Source organism: Triticum aestivum, chromosome 5D (genome assembly GCF_018294505.1).
Source record: "Triticum aestivum cultivar Chinese Spring chromosome 5D, IWGSC CS RefSeq v2.1, whole genome shotgun sequence".
Classification (NCBI taxonomy): Eukaryota; Viridiplantae; Streptophyta; class Magnoliopsida; order Poales; family Poaceae; genus Triticum; species Triticum aestivum.
Window position 1 is genome coordinate 478,343,680 of NC_057808.1, and position 24,240 is coordinate 478,367,919.

The following is a 24,240-nucleotide window of genomic DNA, read 5'->3' on the forward strand; positions in this document are numbered from 1 at the left end:
CAGCTAAAACTGTTGTTTTAATATTGTAGTATTCGTCAAACTGCAGTTTTTTCTCTGTATAATAAAAAGAACCCCAGACCTGTTTTTAAAAAACAGAGAAGGTGAAAAGAAGGGCTGGCGTCGTTATCCTTCCGCACTCTCCTCAACAACTCGCTACTTGCTCTGGCCTCGTTCCCACGCCACCGCCGCCGCCCTGTCGTCTTTGGAGAAATCTCCCTCAGCAGCCATGGGGAAGCAAAGAGACGGCTGCTCTGTTGTCATCAGCCACCACACCCACACATGATTTGTCTGAAATCTAACAGTCATACCATAGCGATTTTGCTGTTTTTTCATTCAGACAATTCAGATTCAGGTATCCTTGTTCAAACCATACCACAACAAACTACACCTGGTACTTTTAGCACGGGGTGGGGGCTAGAGGCGAGTGCATGGAACGGTGGCTCAGCCGGCGGGAAGGAGTGAGTGGGACATATGAGCTGGTTGTTTCTTCCTCCGGGCTCCTGATGGGATGGCCCGTATGTTAGCTAGCTGAGCATGTTGATCAGCTCCGGCCAGCAGGCGTGTGCTTGCACTGCTAACAGATAGGTACTGAGTGTTTGAATGCATCAATACTGTGTTTTACGGCAACAACCAAACAGGTCACAATAATCTCAATACTTCAACATACTTTGGTATGTCAAAACTATGGTATTTTGTACCAACTGACAAAAATATTATGGTTTTCAATACTTCAGTTTTCCTAATACTTTGCTACCAAACATAGCCTAAACATTTTGGAGATTTGAATAAAGCTTGGCGAGAGTGTCTTGAAAAAAAAAACTGTCGATCCGATTCGCTGCCAGAGCCCCAACAACGGGATGACTCGAAGCGAACCGGACACCGAGCCAAGCACGTCCGAGGAAGCGCGCCAGGAGCACGATCCATGCGCCGACACCAGTCGCCGCACCGCAACCCCCCTCCGCGCCACCGCGTACCGCACTTCGGTGTTGCCACCATCCACGGGCAGTGACGCGGCCGGCGGCCAGTTGCGCGCAGCCCCCTCCCACGATCTGCCACCGTACGCACCTCTCGATGCCCCCGTCGTCAATTCTCTGTTTCCGATCTGATCGTCAAAGTTGGACTCTTCCGGGCCGCCGACCTATTATGGGGATTGATTCCGCGCGGAGCCCTCTGTACTTCAGAAAGATAAACTGCTGTTCTGCTGTTGACCTGACCAGCCTGCTTATTCGTTACTATTTCACGTCAGGTGCGAGGAGGGCCCTGCACCAGCGCCAATGCCGCAAGAACAGGATGTCTCGTCCTCCCTGAAGGACTTGCTCAACACCGCGACACTGGACGGATCGCCCCCTCCGCGCTACCCTGTGTTGCACTTTGACATGCCCACCATCGACGGGCGAGAGATGGTTTCCGTCGATTCGAGCGGGATTGCCCGTTCCTGTGTGGAGGAAGGCCCGGTGATCTTTGTGGACCAAGTGGATGGGAAGAACCACATCGCGAGGGACCGCCGTCTTCCCGGCGAACCGTTTGAAAGCGTCACTCAACTCATCCAATCAGCCGGTCTCCAGTTGCTCGCAGCTTTCGCCCATCTGCCTCTGTACGTATGCCCCTCTCCACGCCTACATCATCAATTTTCTTATTTCTAATGTAAGACCTTTTTTTGACACTACACTATGGAACGGGGGAGTACCTTTTGTTTATCGATCTATATGGGGCTCGTACTGAAATAGTGTACTATTTCAGTTAGATTATCTGTCTTTAGTAAATTGCAAGCTGCATGCAGATTTCTGGCCTCGTATCATTTTTCGCCTGTAGAGAGCGAAATGACAAGTTGTTATTTTCTGTTAGCTTGGCCACACCTGCTGATTCAGCCTGCTTGTTCCATTTCAGGTGTGAGGGGCACCAGCAGGGAGGGGGCACTGCATCTTCAGAAACAGCTCTTCCGGAACCCCAGCATCTCCACGCCGAAGCCTCACTTTATCTGTTGTATGACAATCGCTGCATCTCCCTCCCAGTCTTATCTAATTGTTTGGTTTATCATGTGGAATGTGGATTGATTGATTGGATGCCTGGGCTAGTTAGGTTCTCGTACAGAGATTTGAAATTCCGTCTTCTAACTGCCTGTAGATTTCTGGCATATTATCAATTTTGTATACAAAGCAAAAAACAAAATGAAGATGTTTTTTCTACTAACACGGGCACATGGCCAACAGTTACACAAAATTGTCTGCAGAAGCTGCCTGTAGATTTCTGGCCTCTTACCTTTTTCATAGAAAGTAATAGGGAAAAGGTTCACTTTATCTCTTAATGTGCCCATACTACAATGGTAATTTGAAGCTGAACTGCTGTAGTTCTGCTGACAAAACTGCTTGTTTCACTTCAGGCGTGAGGAGGAGCCTGTGGCTGAGACTGCATCAGCACATTCAGCCCAGATGCTGCAACCCATCACACCGACATCCTCGGCCTCTGTTCAGGCCGATGCAGCGGTAACTCAGGAGGACACCGTTCATGTCTTGCCGCCACTTCTGCGTTTTCTTTCATCGTCACCCATTTGGGGCTTGCGCCGGGGGGACTGGGGATACGCATTCTTCTACATCAGGATTGATCTCAAGGGATCTTTCCACACGTATCCTCCAGTGGGCGGGCCATTTCAGAGCTTAGAGCAGCCTTGCAGCGCTATCGACCGCTATCTTGAAGAACAATGACATCCCACAATGTAGGGTCTCTCAACTTCATTCCAGATTTTCATTGTTTATTTTTTCCTATTTGGTGTGCACACTACCAATAAAGTGATTTTTGTCATGTAGATGTAGTCCATGAAAGATAATCGCAGTTTGTACAGCATGAATCTCGAATGAACTTATGACCCTGGAGTTAAGACTGTAGAAAAGCTAAATAGTTGACATGAGTAAAACTACCATCCTGAATTATTTTCTTATTTCATGCCTTCGGATCACCTTCAGTTGATGAAACCTTTTTTTAACTGTATTTTTGAGGGAATTGTCCAGATATAGTGCAGCTGACTATTAATAAAGTGCACATAGATATTGTACTACTGCTTTGTAAGTAGATCTGTTTTTATCTGGATTGTAACTTAAATAATTGTTAGCTCTTATCCAGGCACATCCACACATCTTTGTTACCTCGTGGACTAAACAGCGGTGATAGCTTCACAGAAGGATAATGTATTGGGAACTTATACACATGTAAAAACATTTCAGTGTTGTATTATGCTGTTCTTACTTATTGTTGATTACTACCATAAGCCATGTCAAGAGGTCACTTCAGAGCTGTTTGATCCTATCCAACTAACCTTGCACACAAACTACTAGTTCACTCCAAAAGACCATTGTCGTGCTGATAACAACGACATGGTGCTTAGTATCACTTTGTGTTCTCCTCCTTTCAAAATATATAACATACTGTACTAATCTTGTATAATGCAACTAGGTTCATGGATCAACCTGGGATGTCTCAAGTGGATAAAGTCGTACGCCAATGTCTCTACTGGCCTGATGGCACAAGGAAGAAGTTGATTGATGAAAGGCGTGACTGGATGCGCCAATTGGTTCAAGCTCCCTGTTTGCTCTCCGGGTTTGCTCTCTGTCCCTCCCTACTTCTCTCATTCTTTGTCTTGTGGCTAGGGTTGTACTAGTTCATGGTTATCGTTTTACTTATTCATGTAACAATTAATTGATGATCAGGCGTATGCATTTCTTAATTTAGGATCCCACATACGAACTCAAAGATGTAGTGTGCTTCGAGTCTGTTCATGGGCCCAATGACCATACTAGGCTGTACCATCATATTAATTTCACTGCAAAGACTAAAGGAGCCGATGATGATTCTAACTGTGGCATCGAGGATCTATTCTTCGCTGAACTCATGTGGGAGCGAGGTGAACGTATAGAATTGGTGGTCAGCTGTTTCTGCGTGCTTAAACCAACCGACAACGGTATGACATGCTCTTATCTTTGCCTGCATCTTGTGCAAATACAGTTTTGTGGGTTGCACTAATTTGAACTCATCTGTTACCTAGTACTCACCCTTGTGCCAGCACATCCCTTAAATTTGAGCTTTTTACATTTGTAATGTCTGCTTAGTGGTTTGTGCAGTCATGTGTAATAATAACTGCATACACGCTTTCTTTTTTGCCATCTGCTCTTCATTTATTCTTATGTGATTGTGTGTCGTTAGTTATTTAAAAGTTTAATGAGGATTTCCCTCCTTGTAAAAACTGAAGGTCGCTGCGATGCTTGTGATGCGAAGCACCCCAATGATGCCGCATACACTCATCAAATAAGCCCATTGGGTGAATATGCTAAGCTTGGTAACATTGTGTATGTGGGCTATGACGAAGACGTATGTATGGTTTAATCCCTGTTGAGCTTGTGTTTACGTTTTTCGTTGCCTTATTTTTTGTTAATTACATGTCTTTTACTATAGTTGAAGGAGGAGGAAGAAAGAGTAAGACGTTACTACGAGGTAATGACATCTTATCTTAGGCATAGGTCCTTTTTTAGTTGCATGATGATGTTGGCTGCTTGGTTGATTATTCCTTTGCTTGTGTATTCTTTAGGGCCGTGATGATCCAGAGGGAATGAATCGAAAATTGACAACCATTCAGACCTAAATATCTGGGTGTGGCAGCTACGGGGAAGAGACTAACAATGGCACTCGCGTGAAAGAAATATTTGAACTTTCTTAATTATTACTTCTACGTTAAGGTTTTCTAGTTGTAAACTCAAAAGTAATACTATGTTCTTTCGCTAGACCAAAAAGGAAAGGACATGTGGTTTGAGATGGACTTACATAAGCAAAGGGGATCCGTAGCTGCCATCTTGCAAAAATCCATTTATCAAAAGTGGTCACACATAGCCTGATCGGCTTCTGAATTTTTAACGAATGGCTTCTTATGTGTATGGATTTTATAAGTATGCACAATCCAAACAATTTCCGATTTTATAAGTAGGGCAGGCTGGGGGCGCCATGATAGGGAGGAAGAAGAGAAGGAGGTTGAAGATGAAAAGTTCGATCAGTTTTGGACTTTTGGATTAAGATCTAGTGGTTCCTCTGAAAATGACTAATGGACGAAAATCTAGTGGTTCCTGTGAAAGTGACTAATGGATGAAAAAATCAGGCTTTGCATACCCGCTTGGATGAGCACCAAATAATTGGCGCGCCCACCTTTCCCCAGCCCTCGTAGTTCATTTCATGAATCTTTCGACGAGACACGGGCGATGAAATCAGTCACCAATTAATTGGCATTCCCACGGTTGGCACGACAGCACCGGCGCAATCCAAACAAACCCCCTCCTCCGAAAGTGGTCAAGGATTACGACCATCTCCTACTCGTCGAGCCACCGTGGCTGCAGTCGCCGGTTCCCCGTCCCCGCATCACCGTGTATTGCATCATAGAAAAACTAATTAGTATAGTTTTTTCAAGAGGTACTACCTTCGTTCTTGTTTATTGATCCCCTTCGTATTTTGTGCTAAATTTTAACCTTAAATTTAACTAACATAAGGTTAATGTACGTCATAAAAAATAATATTATTGCAAACTATGTTCAAATACGAATCCAACGATATAATTTTTTGTGACATACATTAATATTTTGGTACTTAAATCAATGATCAAAATTTAGCAAAAAAAAAAAGAAGAGACCAATAAACCATTCTCATGGAATGCAATATAAATGATTTCTTAAACCCTAATCCCAGCCGACAACATGCCACCCCCTCCTCCGGGTAGTCGCGGGCGCGGGCGCGGCCGCGGGGTCGGATCCCCCGTCGCCAACCCCGTGGCAACCAGTCTCGGCACTCGCGGCCACCACCTTCCGCTCCACCCCGTACTGCACTTTGATGTCCCCATCATCAACGGGCGAGTGATCGTTTCCGTCGATTCGCATGGGCTACTCGCCGCCGCAGCCCGTTCCGGCTTGGACGACGGGCCGATGGTCTTCGTAGACATAGACATGGACGGGAACTTCCTCACGGACCATCGTGTTCCCGGCGAGCCCCTCGAAAGCAATCCGCGCCGCCAGTGCCCACCTGCTCGCCGGAGTAAATTGCAAAAAACCACCACAATTGGGGATCCTAATTCAAAAAACCACCACCTTTCGTTTTTTTTTCAAAACCCACAGCCATTGTACCGACAGTTTGCAAAAAACACTAATGGATCGATTAAAGCAGTTTAAGTGAAAACCTGACAGATGGGTCCCACTGTCGGGTGCCACGTGGCAGGGAAACTTGATGGAGACGTTAAGTGACCGGTCAATGGCTCCTCTGCCTCCTTGGCATTTTGCCAAACACGTAGCGGGCGCACCAGAGTTGCAGCCGCCGGCCGCCCACCTCGTCGGCAGCCGCCGCCCCGGCGCGCCACCACCTGCTTGGCCCGCTGTGACATGCTGCGCTCTGCACTGGCACTTGCAGCGCAAAATCAGGCGTTCGAGCGTGTCGGCATCGCCATCGAGAGCACTCCGCCGTCGACCACACCCAGCCTCCAAACGAACTGTTGCGGCGGCTTCGGGATTCCATTGGGCTGCGTTGTGGATCTTCGAGCAAGTACACGTGAATGAGGAAATACATGTCCCTGCAAACTTTGCTTCGGAAGCACCTGAATTGATTCCGGCCAGATGCGTACATACACGAAGCGGACGCCGCCTAATCCCGCGAGGCCGAGCTTCAGCGAGCCCTCGCACATGACCGCTCCGTCGAGTACGATCTCTTGCGCGCCGCGCCCCATCCCGCTTCGGCAAGGCCGAGCTCCAGCGCGCCCGCGCCCCTGCCCGCTCGGCGCGGCCGAGCTCGATTTGATCGGGAGGTCGAGCGCCAGACCTCGCCGTCGCCTCCAGCAGCTTCGCATCAACACCCCGGTGCCGCATGGCATCTTTATGACGAGCCCTGCAACCTCCTACTACTTCCCGTCGTCGCCCTGCTCCGGCAGCAGCCGCCGCGCCCCAAGCCATCGTCCTCGATTTCCCCTGCCACCTCTGCGTCGACTACAAGCTCCTGGTGAGCTCCTCCTTCCCCTTCTCCCGCTCTCCTGTGTCTCTTGGCAAGCACCAGTGGCTGGGACGACGCCGGCGAGGGCACCGGTGTGTCCGTGTCGTGAATGAGTGCGTTTGTGTTGACCAGAGGAGGAAGAGGGGTGGCAGTGAGGATGACGTGTGGGCCCTACGCCAGCCTAATATTTGAGTCAAACGGCGTGAGTTGTTTCCATGCCACGTCATCATTTACACCAGGACCCAGCTGTCAGTTTCCTAATAAAAAGCTCTAATCAACCCATCAGTGTTTTTTGCAAACTGTCAGTACACTGGTGGTGGGTTTTTGAATTTTTTTTGAAAGGTGATGGTTTTTTGAATTAGGGTTCCCAATTGTGGTGGTTTTTTGCAATTTACTCTGCCCGCCGCCCCCTGCCGCGATCTTCCTCGGTACGTATGCCCCTCATCATCAGTTTTTTTTAGGAACCATCATCTAGTGGAATTCGAATTGTATTAGTAGGTAATATGAATTGATTATTCATTCATCTCCAAATTGAATTGTTATTCTACTGATCTAGCCTGATTGTTATTGTTTCACTTCAGGTGTGAGAAGGAGGAGGAAGATCATGTGGCCGAGCCTGCGTGCGCACGAACAATGCAAGAGCAGGACCTCTCGTCCTTGGAGGACCTGCTCAACGCTACAACATTGGAGGAATCGGCGTCCTAGCCGTCCTCCGTGCAGACGGAGGCTCAGCCCTGGCGCTGTCTTTCCTCGTCACCTATCTGGGCATTGGCCCACTTTGATTGGGGGATCATATTTTTCACTAGGGTTGACCTCAAGGGATCTTTCCACACGAATCCTCACGTGGGCGGACCGTTTCAGAGCTTGCAGGAAGCTCATGACGCTATCGATCGCTATCTTCAAGAACATCGGCATCCAACAATGTAACCTTTCTAACCTCATTCTAGATTTTCGTTGGTTTAATTCTTCATTACGATGCTACTAGTTCATGATAGACTCTCTAAGATCACCTAGGCGGCTAGATTAGATCGGTAGTAATCTCTATTCATTGATCTGTCTAGTCATTTGAGAAGGGAGGACAGAAAGATGGGGAAGTAGAGGAGTACCTTCTCCTTGGCTCGATGTGCCCGTAGTGCCGGACATGGTGGAGGCGACGGTGATGGCAGGGTGTGGTCGAGGCGGCGGCGGTGGAACTTCCCGGCACTACTGCGCTAACCTAGATCGGTAGGCGTGTCGGTGGGGTGTACGGCTCGCGACGAACCTCGTGTTGCATGCCGCTGGCCCCCACCTCTTTATCTAGCGCAGGTGACAGGGGCCGCCAACCATTGTTGCTTGGGCGTCCCTGATCAGGGCACGGATCTAAGGGCCCGGTAGGCTGTTGGGACCACACGGGAGGAGATCAACCTAACATTCTCCTCCTTGATCTCAACTTTTACTTTTAATCATACCTTTATTTTACTCGTTTCATCACAGATCGATACATAGAGCATGTTTCATCGTCACATCTCAATTGCCAATAAAATCAGACAGCTACAACATACCGCTCTGTCTTGAAACAAATTATGTTCCTTTTGGGCCTCTCATGATCGAGGAATCATAGGCTTTCCGTTAAACCCATGTCGGTTAAGTGTTTCTTGAACAAATTGAGTGGTAAGCCTTTCGTAAGCGGATCCGCAAGCATATCCTTTATCCTTATATGCTCGAGACTTATACTGTGATCCTGGATTTTATTTTTCACAACACAATATTTTATCTTTATTGTTTTGGCAGCATTACTCGACTTGTTGTTGTGAGCACAGAATACCACGGGCTGGTTGTCACAGTACATCTTTAATGGTTTGTCAATACAATCTACCACTTTCAAGTCGGGTATAAATTTCTTTAACCATATCGCCTGCCCCGTGGCCTCATAACATGTTATAAATTTTGCATACATCGTGGACGATGCAACTATTGAGTTGTTTGGAGCTTCTCCATGAAATAGCCCCTCCAGCGAGAGTGAACACGTATCCTGACGTGGACTTTCAATCATCTTTGTCTCCCGCAAAATCTGCGTCTGAATACCCTCTCATCTCTAGGGAATCAGATCTCATGTATGTTAGCATGTGGTCCTTCGTGCCTTGCGCATATCGGAAAGCTTTCTTTACCATCTTCCAGTGCTCTATGCCTGGATTCTCTTGATATCTACCGAGTACCCCGATGATAAAAGCTAAGTCAGGGCGAGTGCACACTTGTGCATACTATAAACTTCCAACAACCAAAGCATATGGTACTGCTTTCATTTGATCGATCTCGTACTGGTTCTTGGGACATTGGAATTTCCCAAACTGTCGCCCTCGACTATTGGAGCAGGTGTGGCTTCACTCGCATGCATATTATACTTTTCAGGAACCTTTTCTAAATATGCCTTCTGAGATAGTCCTAAAACTCCATGTTTTTCTATCTCGGTGAATTTCTATGCCCAAAACATATGATGCTTCACCAAGATCTTTTATATAAAAATTTGAGGACAAAAACTTCTTTGTTTCTCGTAGTAGACTAACATCACCGCTAGCAAGCAATATATCATCCACATACAAAATTAGGGAAATATATTTCCCATTTTTAAACTTTGCATAAACGCAGTTATACTCAACATTCTTTTTAAATCCAAATCTTTTAATTGACTCATTAAACTTTAGATACCACTATCTAGAGGCTTGCCTTAATCCATAAACTGATTTCTTCAGGCGGCATCCCATATCTTCCTTGGCTTCCATGATAAAACCCTTGGGTTGTTTCATGTAAACATTTTTTTAAAATCCCCGTTTAGAAATGCCGTCTTCACATCCATTTGATGTAGCTCTAAATCAAAATGTGCAACTAATGTCCTTATGATTCTGAAGGAATCCTTACATGATACTAGGGAAATTGTCTCATTGTAATCTACCCCTTCTCTTTGTGTAAATCCTTTTGCCACAAGTTGTGCTTTATAATTTTCTAGATTCCCATTAGAGTCATACTTAGTTTTGTAGACCCATTTACAGCCTACTGTTTTGGCTCCTTTAGGAATATTCTCTAAGTCCCAAACATCTTTGGAACTCATCGATTTCATCTCGTCTTTCGTTGCCTCCAGCCATTTCAATGAGTGAGGGCTTCTCATGGCTTCTTCATATGAAGTGGGATCACCTTCCATATGAACCATTTCTGTGTTATAAACTTTACAATCAGTAGAAATAGCTGATCTTTTAATTCTTTTAGACCTTCTAAGGGCCTCATTCTCTGGCACATTCTGTGCCTCAACTTCCGGCACATCTTCTAAAAATGGCTGTTGCGCCTCCCCCTCATGCTCAACAACGGGTTCAGTCGGCTCCTGATAGACAGGTTCCGAAACTTCACCCATAGTTGTCGTGGGTGGAGTTACAACAGGTGCTTGCACCGCAACCTCAGGTACAACGGGTAGTGAGAAAAATGGCTCTTGAATCATTGGATTAGGTGCATGCACCCTCTTCTCCTCAAGAGAATTTTCCGAGCTACCATGCCCCCCCTCATCATTTCGTCCTCTAAGAAGACTACATGTCTTGTTTCTACAAACTTTGTGTATCTCTCTGGACAGTAGAAACGAAAACCTTTTGATCTATCAGGATAGCCAATGAAGTGGCAGGTGACTATTTTGGGATCTAACTTTGCAATATTTGGATTACACACTTTGGCCTCAGCTGGGCTCCCCCACACCTTAAGTGTTGCAGGGAGGGCACTCTTCCTGTCCACAACTCGTATGGTGTTTTGGGCACCGACTTGCTTGGTACTCTATTGAGAATGTGAATGACGTTTTTAAGCGCCTCCATCCATAATCCCAATGGCAAGGGGGAGTAACTCATCATGCTGCACACCATATCCATAAGTGTACGGTTATGCCTTCCAACTACTCCATTTTGCTGAGGTTCGCCGACATTGAATACTGGGCAACTATGCCAGTCACCTGTAAGAACCTTGCAAAGGGTCCACGGACTTGGCCATATGGAGTGTGCCGACCGTAGTACCCACCCCCATGTTCAGATCTTACTATCTTTATTCTTTTATCATGCTGATTTTCAACTTCAGCTTTGAATATCTTAAATTTATCCAACGCTTCACATCTTTCTTTGATTGGATAAATATAACCATATCGGGAGTAATCATCTGTGAATGTTATGAACGAGTCATAGCCATCCACACTTTTCACAGGAAATGGTCCACAAATGTCAGTGTGAATGATTTCTAGTGTTCCCGTGCTACAGTTTGCATGCTTTTTGATTTGTTTTACATACTTTTCTTTAATGCAATCTATGCATTGTTCTAAGTCTGAGAACTCTAATGGAGGAAGAATTTCATTTTTAACTAGTCTTTCTATTCTCCCCTTCGAAATATGACCCAAGCGACAGTGCCATAATTTCGATGTGTCATGAGTTCTCTTTCTTTTCTTTTGTTCTTTATCCGACGCAGAAACATGCCCATTCACATTACACACAAAATACACTTTTTCACGTAGTGAGAATAAATAAATCTCATTGTGAAGGAAAGCAACACCCACATGAGTATTATTAAACCATATGGTACACTTGACATGTCCAAAATGACATTCATAATGATCTTTATCCAAACATGAAACACTAATAAAGTTTTTGTGTAATGAAGAAACATATAAAACATCTGTAAGCAGAAGCTTTAATCCATCAGCTAACTCCAGGGAGATGTCGCCGACAGCTTCAACTTCTGCTTGAACTCCCTTTGCAACTTCAATGCATCTTTCGCTTCTTTGCATACTCCGCGTCGAATGGAATCCCTGTAATGAATTTGCGATATGAACGGTTGCACCCGAGTCAATCCACCAAGTAGATTTCAAAAACTGTGTATACAAGGATTCATTCACAAAGGAAACAATATTGTTACCTCTCTTTTCCATTATTGACTTTAGGCAAACAGGGCAATCTTTCTTGTAGTGCCCAGTCTGCTTACAATGGAGACATGTATCTTCGTCCATTGGAAAAGACTTTTGCTGATGCTGATATTGCATGGGAGTCCATGTGGCTTTGAAGGGGAAACTTTGTTACTTGGATTGTAATTCTTTTTCTTATTATCCTTCACATAGTTCAGAGAACCACCATGTGAGGTTTTAAGTCTTTATTCTTCTTGCACACACATGGTTATAGTCTTTTCAATGTCCCATTTTTCAGGCGACATGTTATAGTTGACAACAAAAGTGTCAAACTCTTTTGGCAGTGAAGCCATAACCAGGTGAAAAAGGAGTGCAGGCTTGAGCTCCAAATCCGAATCCATGGGTTTAAGCTTAGCTGCCATGTTGCTCATCCTGTGGATGTGCTCTCTTATGCCATGTCCACCGCCTGTGTACTTTTCTGTCACCAGCTGCTTTAGCAACTGGGTAGCATATATCTTTGAAGAACCAGTGAACTGCATCAAGGATCTCACTTCATTGTGGTTTTCAGGAGGGTACTACTTCATGAGCTGCATCATGAATGTTCCAACCCTCAGAGGTGACAACTACACTGAATGGAGAAAGAAGGTCGACTTGGCTTTTGTTTGTGCTGAGGTGGGCAGGGTTGTGGACACTCCACTGCCGGTCGAACCAACATAGCCACCTAGAGATGCAAAAGATGATGATGATGCTTGGAACAAAAACAAGAGGGATCTTGCTCCAGTGGAGATGTCATATACCCTCGACAACCAAAAGTGGCTCGCCGCTGATGTCTACTACGTAACCTTCTTCTTGTAGACGTTGTTGGGCCTCCAAGTGCAGAGGTTTGTAGGACAGTAGCAAATTTCCCTCAAGTGGATGACCTAAGGTTTATCAATCCGTGGGAGGCGTAGGATGAAGATGGTCTCTCTCAAGCAACCCTGCAACCAAATAACAAAGAGTCTCTTGTGTCCCCAACACACCCAATACAATGGTAAATTGTATAGGTGCACTAGTTCGGCGAAGAGATGGTGATGCAAGTGCAATATGGATGGTAGATATAGGTTTTTGTAATCTGAAAATATAAAAACAAACTAATGATAAAAGTGAGCACAAACGGTATTGCAATGCGTTAAAACAAGGCCTAGGGTTCATACTTTCACTAGTGCAAGTTCTCTCAACAATAATAACATAATTGGATCACATAACTATCCCTCAACATGCAACAAAGAGTCACTCCAAAGTCACTAATAGCGGAGAACAAACGAAGAGATTATTGTAGGGTACGAAACCACCTCAAAGTTATTCTTTCCGATCAATCCATTGGGCTATTCCTATAAGTGTCACAAACAGCCCTAGAGTTCGTAGTAAAATAACACCTTAAGACACACATCAACCAAAACCCTAATGTCACCTAGATACTCCAATGTCACCTCAAGTATCCGTGGGTATGATTATACGATATGCATCACACAATCTCAGATTCATCTATTCAACCAACACATAGAACCTCAAAGAGTTCCCCAAAGTTTCTACCAGAGAGTCAAGACGAAAACGTGTGCCAACCCCTATGCATAGGTTCATGGGCGGAACCCGCAAGTTGATCACCAAAACATACATCAAGTGAATCAATAGAATAACCCATTGTCACCACGGTTATCCCACGCAAGACATACATCAAATGTTCTCAAATCATTAAAGACTCAATCCGATAAGATAACTTCAAAGGGAAAACTCAATCCATTACAAGAGACTAGATGGGGAGAAACATCATAAGATCCAACTACAATAGCAAAGCTCGCGATACATCAAGATCGTATCACCTCAAGAACACGAGAGAGAGAGAGATCAAACACATAGCTACTGGTACATACCCTTAGCCCCGAGGGTGAACTACTCCCTCCTCGTCATGGAGAGCGCCGGGATGATGAAGATGGCCACCGGTGAGGGATCCCCCCTCCGGCAGGGTGCCGGAACAGGGTCCCGATTGGTTTTTGGTGGCTACAGAGGCTTGCGGCGGCGGAACTCCCGATCTATTCTGTTCCCCGATGGTTTTAGGGTATATTGGTATATATAGGAGGAAGAAATACATCAGGGGAGCCACGAGGGGCCCACGAGGGTGGAGGGCGCGCCCAGGGGGGTGGCGCGCCCCCTGCCTCGTGCCTTCCTCGTTGATCCCCTGACATGCACTCCAAGTCTCCTGTATTGCTTTCTTTCCAAAATAACTTTTCTGAAGGTTTCATTCTGTTTGGACTCCGTTTGATATTACTTTTCTGCGAAACACTGAAACAAGGGAAAAAACAGAAACTGGCACTGGGCTCTGGGTTAATAAGTTAGTCCCAAAAGTAATATAAAAGTGCATAGTAAAGCCCATTAAACATCCAAGATGGATAATATAATAGCATGAATACTTCATAAATTATAGATACGTTGGACACGTATCAGCCGCCAATAAAAAGTGCATGGCTTTCATAAAGAACACAACTGAGAACTCTATTGTGGGCTCAATTGCAGAGTGTACTTTCGTAGGGGAGTTTCTTGAAAAGGTAAAGAGCCGGTTCACTGGTTCTTCAAAGATATATGCTAGCCAGTTGCTAAAGCAACTGGTGACAGAAAAGTACACAGGCGGTGGACATGGCATAAGAGAGCACATCCTCAGGATGAGCAACATGGCAGCTAAGCTTAAACCCATGGATTCAGATTTGGAGCTCAAGCCTGCACTCCTTGTTCACCTGGTTATGACTTCACTACCAAAAGAGTTTGACACTTTTGTTGTCAACTACAACATGTCGCCTGAAAAATGGGACATTGAAAAGACTATAGCCATGTGTGTGCAAGAAAAGGAAAGACTTAGAACCTCACATGGTGGTTCTCTGAACTATGTGAAGGATAATAAGAAAAAGAATTACAATCCAAGTAGCAAAGGTTCCCCTTCAAAGCTACATGGAAAAGCTCCCACGCAATATCAGCATCATCAAAAGTAGTCTTTTCCAGTGGACAAATATACATGTCTCCATTGTAAGCAGACTGGGCACTACAAGAAAGATTGCCCTGTTTGGCTAAAGTCAATAGTGGCAAAGAGAGGTAACAATATTGTTTCCTTTGTAAATAAATCCTTGTATACACAGTTTTCGAAATCTACTTGGTGGATTGACTCAGGTGCAACCGTTCATGTTGCAAATTCATTACAGGGATTCCATTCGATGCGGAGTACGCAAAGAAGCGAAAGATGCATTGAAGTTGCAAATGGAGTTCAAGCAGAAGTTCAAGCTGTCGGCGACGTCTCCCTGGAGTTAGCTGATGGATTAAAGCTTCTGCTTACAGATGTTTTATATGTTCCTTCATTACACAAAAACTTTATTAGTGTTTCATGTTTGGATAAAGATCATTATGAATGTCATTTTGGACATGTCAAGTGTGCCATATGGTTTAATAATACTCATGTGGGTGTTGCTTTCCTTCACAATGAGCTTTATTTATTATCACTACGTGAAAAAGTGTATTTTGTGTGTAATGTGAATGGGCATGTTTCTGCGTCGGATAAAGAACAAAAGAAAAGAAAGAGAACTCATGACTCATCAAAATTATGGCACTGTCGCTTGGGCCATATTTTGAAGGGGAGAATAGAAAGACTAGTTAAAAATGAAATTCTTCCTCCATTAGAGTTCTCAGACTTAGAACAATGCATAGATTGCATTAAAGAAAAGTATGTAAAACAAATCAAAAAGCATGCAAACCGTAGCACAGGAACACTAGAAATCATTCACACTGACATTTGTGGACCATTTCCTGTGAAAAGTGTGGATGGCTATGACCCGTTCATAACATTCACAAATGATTACTCCCGATATGGTTATATTTATCCAATCAAAGAAATATGTGAAGCGTTGGATAAATTTAAGATATTCAAAGCTGAAGTTGAAAATCAGCATGATAAAAGAATAAAGATAGTAAGATCTGACCATGGGGGGGAGTACTACGGATGGCACACTCCATATGGCCAAGTCCGTGGACCATTTGCAAGGTACTTACAGGAGACTGGCATAGTTTCCCAGTATTCAATGCCGGCGAGCCTCAGCAAAATGGAGTAGCTGAAAGGCGTAACCGTACACTTATCGATATGGTGCACAGCATGATGAGTTACTCCACCTTGCCATTGGGATTATGGATGGATGCTCTTAAAACTGCCATTCACATTCTCAATAGAGTACAAGAAGAGTGCCCTCCCTACAACACTTAAGGGTGTGGGGGAGCCCAGCTGAGGCCAAAGTGTTTAATCCAAATATTGCAAAATTAGATCCCAAAACAGTCAGTTGCCACTTCATTGGCTGTCCTTATAGATCAAAAGGTTTTCATTTCTACTGTCTAGAGAGATACACAAATTTTGTAGAAAAAAGATATGCAGTCTTCTTAGAGGACGAAATGATGAGGGGGAGCATGGTAGCTCGGAAAATTGATCTTGAGGAGAAGAGGGTGCATCCACCTAATCCGATGGTTCAGGAGCCATTTTTCTCATTACCTGTTGTACCTGAGGTTGTGGTGCAAGCACCTGTTGTAACTCCACCCATGACAACTATGGGAGAAGATTCGGAACCTGTCTGTCAGGAGCCGACCGAACCCGTTGTTGAGCATGAAGGGGAGGCGCAACAACCATTTTTAGAAGATGAGGCACAGAATGTGCCAGAGAATGAGGCCCTTAGAAGGTCTAAAAGAATTAAAAGATCAACTATTTCTACTGATTATAAAGTTCATAACACAGAAATGATTCATATGGAAGGTGATCCCACTTCATATGAAGAAGCCATGAGAAGCCCTCACTCATCGAAGTGGCTGGAGGCAATGGAACAAGAGGTGAAATCAATGAGTTCCAAAGATGTTTGGGACTTAGAGAATCTATAATACCTAAATAGTTAATCCCCACTATCCTATTTCTCTTGACATGCAAGCTATCCACATCATCCTACATACCCCACTGATTTTCATCCATTCTCATGCAGCCACGTCATCCTCCTTTGTTCGCACCACCCTGCACGATAAACTTCTGGCTGCCTCTCCTGCGTGTTGATTTTTTTAGGTAATCCTTGCGTGTTGATTTCTTGCGGCTGGGCTGTACTTAGCCAGTACTCACCAAAAGGCAGTTCGAATGGGCTGTACTGGGCCACATCTCTCATTAAGTGTTTTGATTTAACTTTTTGTTCCCCGAAGAGTCCGCATGCAATAGATAATTAGGAAAACGTAACCTCGCTGGATTCGTGCATGCAAGCGTCCATCGCTAACCATGCCTAATAAACCGGCAATCATCGCTAATCATTGACCAGCCCCTCTCAATCTCTCTCTCCCAACGCTATTCCCAAAGGCGTTATCGGCTCCACGACACGCATGCTTGGTCTGTTCGTCTACTCTCCACCTCTTCATCTCCTTGGTGGATTCTTATTGCCCCAAAGTCCGATGTCTTCCTCCAGTGGTTCGCTTCATCTCCCCTCAATGTATAAAATCTTCACCGCAACAGCAACCAGCCACTAGCAAATTGGAGGCGGTGACGGTGCTAATTGACTGCGGTGGAAGATGGCCCTGATCCCGGCGCGCTATTCTTCTCTCTTTGCCTCGATCTTCCTCTCTCCGCATTGCACCGCCGCCAGCCTAGCCTTCGTAGGCAGTCATCACCGAAGACCCGCGTGCTGCTGCTCACTCGGAGCGCCGTGATTGTTGCCACCGTTGCGAGATCCGCTAGCACATGCCCCGCGCCCCGACATTGAATCAACCTCCCGGTGAGCCACACTTTCCAGCCCTGGCGTCCTCTTACAACATCAGAACCGTGAGAGGTAGGGGCGCCCCTGCTCCCTTTCTATCCTTAGATCTGAATGAGTCTCTGATTTATGTGTTGTAGAGAGCATTGTCTTACTAGGAAGCTCTGTTCCGTCTCTAGCAGCCTCCTCAAAATCTCAATGCGGCAGCAAGTCAGGTTAGCCTCTCTATCTCTCATCGTCGTGTAGTACAACAACTACAATCATGTTCCATACCATTACTATGCCCATCTGCAATCCTGCATGTCTTCATATCTTTCCCATGATACTTAAGTACAGATTTTATTGGTATTTCTATGGTTATTTCGTAGAATCATGATCAGAGCATATTGATGACCCACAAGTGTAGGGGATCTATCGTTGTCCTTTCGATAAGTAAGAGTGTCGAACCCAACGAGGAGCAGAAGGAAATGATAAGCGGTTTTCAGTAAGGTATTCTTTGCAAGCACTGAAATTATCAGTAACAGATAGTTTTCTGATAAGGTAATTTGTAACGGGTAACAAGTAACAAGTGTAAATAAAGTGCAGCAAGATGGCCCAATCCTTTTTGTAGCAAAGGACAAGCCTGGACAAACTCTTATATGAAGGAAAAGCGCTCCCGAGGACACATGGGAATTATTGTCAAGCTAGTTTTCATCACGCTCATATGATTCGCGTTCGTTACTTTGATAATTTGGTATGTGGGTGGACCGGTGCTTGGTTGCTGCCCTTTCTTGGACAAGAATCCCACTTATGATTAACCTCTATTGCAAGCATCCGCAACTACAAAAGAAGTATTAAGGTAAACCTAACCATAGCATGAAACATATGGATCCAAATCAGCCCCTTACGAAGCAACGCATAAACTAGGGTTTAAGCTTCTGTCACTCTAGCAACCCATCATCTACTTATTACTTCCCAATGCCTTCCTCTAGTCCCAAACAATGGTGAAGTGTCATGTAGTCGACGTTCACATAACACCACTAGAGGAAAGACAACATACATCTCATCAAAATATCGAACGAATACCAAATTCACATGACTACTTATAGCAAGACTTCTCCCATGTCCTCAGGAACAAACATAACTACTCACAAATCATATTCATGTTCATAATCAGAGGAGTATTAATATGCATATAGGATCTGAACATATGATCTTCCACCAAATAAACCAACTAGCATCAACTACAAGGAGTAATCAACACTACTAGCAACCCACAGGTACCAATCTCAGGCTTTGGGACAAAGATTGGATATAGGAGATGAACTAGGGTTTTAGAGGAGATGGTGCTGGTGAAGATGTTGAAGGAAATATGCCCTAGAGGCAATAATAAAGTTATTATTTATTTCCTTATATCATGATAAATGTTTATTATTCATGCTAGAATTGTATTAACCGGAAACATAATACATGTGTGAATACATAGACAAACAGAGTGTCACTAGTATGCCTCTACTTGACTAGCTCGTTAATCAAAGATGGTTATGTTTCCTAGCCATAGACATGAGTTGTCATTTGATTAACGGGATCACCTCATTAGGAGAATGACGTGATTGACTTGACCCATTCCGTTAGCTTAGCACCCGATCGTTTAGTATGTTGGTATTGCTTTCTTCATGACTTATACATGTTCCTATGACTATGAGATTATGCAACTCCCGTTTACCGGAGGAACACTTTGTGTGCTACCAAACGTCACAACGTAAATGGGTGATTATAAAGGTGCTCTACAGGTGTCTCCAAAGGTACTTGTTGGGTTGGCGTATTTCGAGATTAGGATTTGTCACTCCGATTGTCGGAGAGGTATCTCTGGGCCCACTCGGTAATGCACATCACTATAAGCCTTGCAAGCATTGTGACTAATAAGTTAGTTGCGGGATGATGTGTTACGGAACGAGTAAAGAGACTTGCCGGTAACGAGATTGAACTAGGTATCGAGATACCGACGATCGAATCTCGGGCAAGTAACATACCGATGACAAAGGGAACAACGTATGTTGTTATGCGGTCTGACCGATAAAGATCTTCGTAGAATATGTGGGAGCCAATATGGGCATCCAGGTCCCGCTATTGGTTATTGACCGGAGACGTGTCTCGGTCATGTCTACATAGTTCTCGAACCCGTAGGGTCCGCACGCTTAACGTTACGATGACAGTTTTATTGAGTTTTGATGTACCGAAGGAGTTCGGAGTCCCGGATGAGATCGGGGATATGACGAGGAGTCTCGAAATGGTCGAGATGTAAAAATTGATATATTGGACGACTATATTCGGACTTCGGAAAGGTTCCGAGTGATTCGGGTATTTTTCGGAGTACCGGAGAGTTACGGGAATTCGTATTGGGCCTTAATGGGCCATACGGGAAAGGAGAGAAAGGCCTTAAAAGGTGGCCACACCCCTCCCCATGGTCTGGTCCGAATTGTACTAGGGAAGGGGGGCGCACCCTTCCTTCTTTCTCCTTCCCCCTTCCTTCTCCTACTCCCACAAGGAAAGGAGGAGTCCTACTCCCGGTGGGAGTAGGACTCCCCCCTATGGCGCGCCTCTCCCCTTGGCCGGCTGCCTCCCCCTTGCTCCTTTATATACGGGGGCAGGGGGCACCCCAGAGACACAACAATTGATCCTTGAGATCTCTTAGCCGTGTGCGGTGCCCCCCTCCACCATATTACACCTCGAGAATACCGTTGCGGAGCTTAGGCGAAGCCCTGCGTCGGTGGAACATCATCATCGTCACCACGCCGTCGTGCTGACGAAACTCTCCCTCAACACTCGGCTGGATCGGAGTTCGAGGGACGTCATCGAGCTGAACGTGTGTAGAACTCGGAGGTGCCGTACGTTCGGTACTTGATCGGTCGGATCGTGAAGACGTACGACTACATCAACCGCGTTGTGATAACGCTTCCGCTGTCGGTCTACGAGGGTACGTGGACAACACTCTCCCCTCTCGTTGCTATGTATCACCATGATCTTGCGTGTGCGTAGGAATTCTTTTGAAATTACTACGTTCCCCGACAGTGGCATCCGAGCCAGGTTTTATGTGTTGATGCTATGCACGAGTAGAACACAAGTGAGTTGTGGGCGATATAAGTCATACTGCTTACCAGCATGTCATACTTTGGTTCAGCGGTATTGTGAGATGAAGCGGCCCGGACCGACATTACGCGTACGCTTACGCGAGACTGGTTTCACCGTTGCGAGAACTCGTTGCTTAAAGGTGACTGGCGGGTGTCTGTCTCTCTCACTTTAGTTGAACCGAGTGTGGCTACGCCCGGTCCTTGCGAAGGTTAAAACAACACCAACTTGACAAACTATCGTTGTGGTTTTGATGCGTAGGTAAGAACGGTTCTTGCTAAGCCCGTAGCAGCCACGTAAAACTTGCAACAACAAAGTAGAGGACGTCTAACTTGTTTTTGCAGGGCATGTTGTGATGTGATATGGTCAAGACATGATGTGATATAATTTGTTGTATGAGATGATCATGTTTTGTAACCGAGTTATCGGCAACTGGCAGGAGCCATATGGTTGTCGTTTTATTGTATGCAATGCAATCGCCATGTAATGCTTTACTTTATCACTAAGCGGTAGCGATAGTCGTAGAAGCATAAGATTGACGAGACGACAACGATGCTACGATGGAGATCAAGGTGTCGCGCCGGTGACGATGGTGATCATGACGGTGCTTCGGAGATGGAGATCACAAGCACGGTGCTTCGGAGATGGAGATCACAAGCACAAGATGATGATGGCCATATCATATCACTTATATTGATTGCATGTGATGTTAATCCTTTATGCATCTTATCTTGCTTTGTTTGACGGTAGCATTATAAGATGATCCTTCACTAAATTATCAAAGTATAAGTGTTCTCCCTGAGTATGCACCGTTGCGAAAGTTCTTCGTGCTGAGACACCACGTGATGATCGGGTGTGATAGGCTCTACGTTCAAATACAACGGGTGCAAAACAGTTGCACACGCGGAATACTCAGGTTAAACTTGACGAGCCTAGCATATAACAGATATGGCCTCGGAACACGGAGACCGAAAGGTCGAGCGTGAATCATATAGTAGATATGATCAACATATTGATGTTCACCGTTGAAACTACTCCATCTCACGTGATGATCGGACATGGTTTAGTTGATATGGATCACGTGATCACTTAGAGGATTAGAGGGATGTCTATCTAAGTGGGAGTTCTTAAGTAATATGATTAATTGAACTTAAATTTATCATGAACTTAGTCCTGATAGTATTTTGCAAATTATGTTGTAGATCAATAGCTCGCGTTGTTGCTTCCCTATTTTATTTTTGATATGTTCCTAGAGAAAATTATGTTGAAAGATGTTAGTAGCAAAGATGCGGATTGGATCCGTGATCTGAGGATTATCCTCATTGCTGCACAGAAAAATTATGTCCTTGATGCACCGCTAGGTGACAGACCTATTGCAGGAGCAGATGCAGACGTTATGAACGTTTGGCTAGCTCAATATGATGACTACTTGATAGTTTAGTGCACCATGCTTAACGGCTTAGAATCGGGACTTCAAAGACGTTTTGAACGTCATGGACCATATGAGATGTTCCAGGAGTTGAAGTTAATATTTCAAGCAAATACCCGAGTTGAGAGATATGAAGTCTCCCAAGTTCTGTAGCTAAAAGATGGAGGAGAATTGCTCAACTAGTGACAATGTGCTTAGATTGTCTGGGTACTACAATCGCTTGAATCAAGTGGGAGTTAATCTTCCAGATAAAATAGTGATTGACAGAATTCTCTAGTCACCATCACCAAGTTAGTAGAACTTCGTGATGAACTATAGAATGCAAGGGATGACGAAAGTAATTCCCGAGCTCTTCGTGATGCTGAAATCGACGAAGGTAGAAATCAAGAAAAACATCAAGTGTTGATGGTTGACGAGACCACTAGTTTCAAGAAAAGGGCAAAGGGAAGAAGGGGAACTTCAAGAAGAACGGCAAGCAAGTTGCTGCTCAAGTGAAGAAGCCTAAGTCTGGTCCTAAGCCTGAGACTAAGTGCTTCTACTGCAAAGGGACTGGTCACTGGAAGCGGAACTACCCCAACTATTTGGTGGATAAGAAGGATGGCAAAGTGAACAAAGGTATATTTGATATACAGATTATTGATGTGTACTTTACTAGTGTTTATAGCAACCCCTCGGTAATTGATACTGGTTCAGTTGCTAATAGTAGTAACTCGAAACGGGAGTTGCAGAATAAACAGAGACTAGTAAAAGTGAACAAAGGTATATTTGATATACAGATTATTGATGTGTACTTTACTAGCGTTTATAGCAACCCCTCGGTAATTGATACTGGTTCAGTTGCTAAAGAGTAGTAACTCGAAAACGGGAGTTGCAGAATAAACAGAGACTAGTAAAAGGCGAGGTGACGATGTGTGTTGGAAGTAGTTCCAAGATTGATATGATCATCATCGCACACTCCCTGTACTTTCGGGATTAGTGTTGAAACTAAATAAGTGTTATTTGGTGTTTGCGTTGAGCATGAATATGATTTGATCATGTTTATTGCAATACGGTTATTCATTTAAGTTAGAGAACAATTGTTGTTCTGTTTACATGAATAAAACCTTCTATGGTCATACACGCCAACGAAAATGGTTTGTTGGATCTCGATCGTAGTGATACACATATTCATAATATTGAAGCCAAAAGATGCAAAGTTAATAATGATAGTGCAACTTATTTGTGGCACTGCCGTTTAGGTCATATTGGTGTAAAGCGCATGAAGAAACTCCATACTGATGGGATTTTGGAATCACCTGATTATGAATCACTTGATGCTTGCGAACCGTGCCTCATGGGCAAGATGACTGAAACGCCGTTCTCCGGAACTATGGAGAGAGCAACAGATTTGTTGGAAATCATACATACAGATGTATGTGGTCCGATGAATATTGAGGCTCGTAGCAGGTATCATTATTTTCTGACCTTCACAGATGATTTGAGCAGATATGGGTATATCTACTTGATGAAACATAAGTCTGAAACATTTGAAAAGTTCAAAGAATTTCAGAGTGAAGTGGAAAATCATCGTGACAAGAAAATAAAGTTTCTATGATCTGATCGTAGAGAAGAGTATTTGAGTTACGAGTTTGGCCTTCAGTTAAAACAATGTGAAATAGTTTCACTACTCACGCCACCTGGAACACCACAGCATAATGGTGTGTCCGAACGTCATAACCGTACTTTATTGGATATAGTGCAATCTATGATGTCTCTTACCAATTTACCACTATCGTTTTGGGGTTATGCATTAGAGACAGCTACATTCACGTTAAAAAGGGCACCATCAAAATCCGCTGAGACGACGCCTTATGAACTGTGGTTTGGCAAGAAACCAAAGTTGTCGTTTCTTAAAGTTTGAGGTTGCTATGCTTATGTGAAAAAGTTTCATCCTGATAAGCTCAAACCCAAATTGGAGAAATGTGTCTTCATAGGATACCCAAAGGAGACTGTTGGGTATACCTTCTATCACAAGATCCGAA

At 44.5% G+C, this 24,240-nt stretch overlaps 1 pseudogene; it reads left to right on the forward strand.

Moving 5' to 3' along the window:
* Positions 1 to 6,401: 6,401 nt before the first annotated feature.
* LOC123120949 (uncharacterized) overlaps positions 6,402 to 24,240 on the forward strand; it is a 41,178-nt pseudogene continuing 23,339 nt past the window's right edge.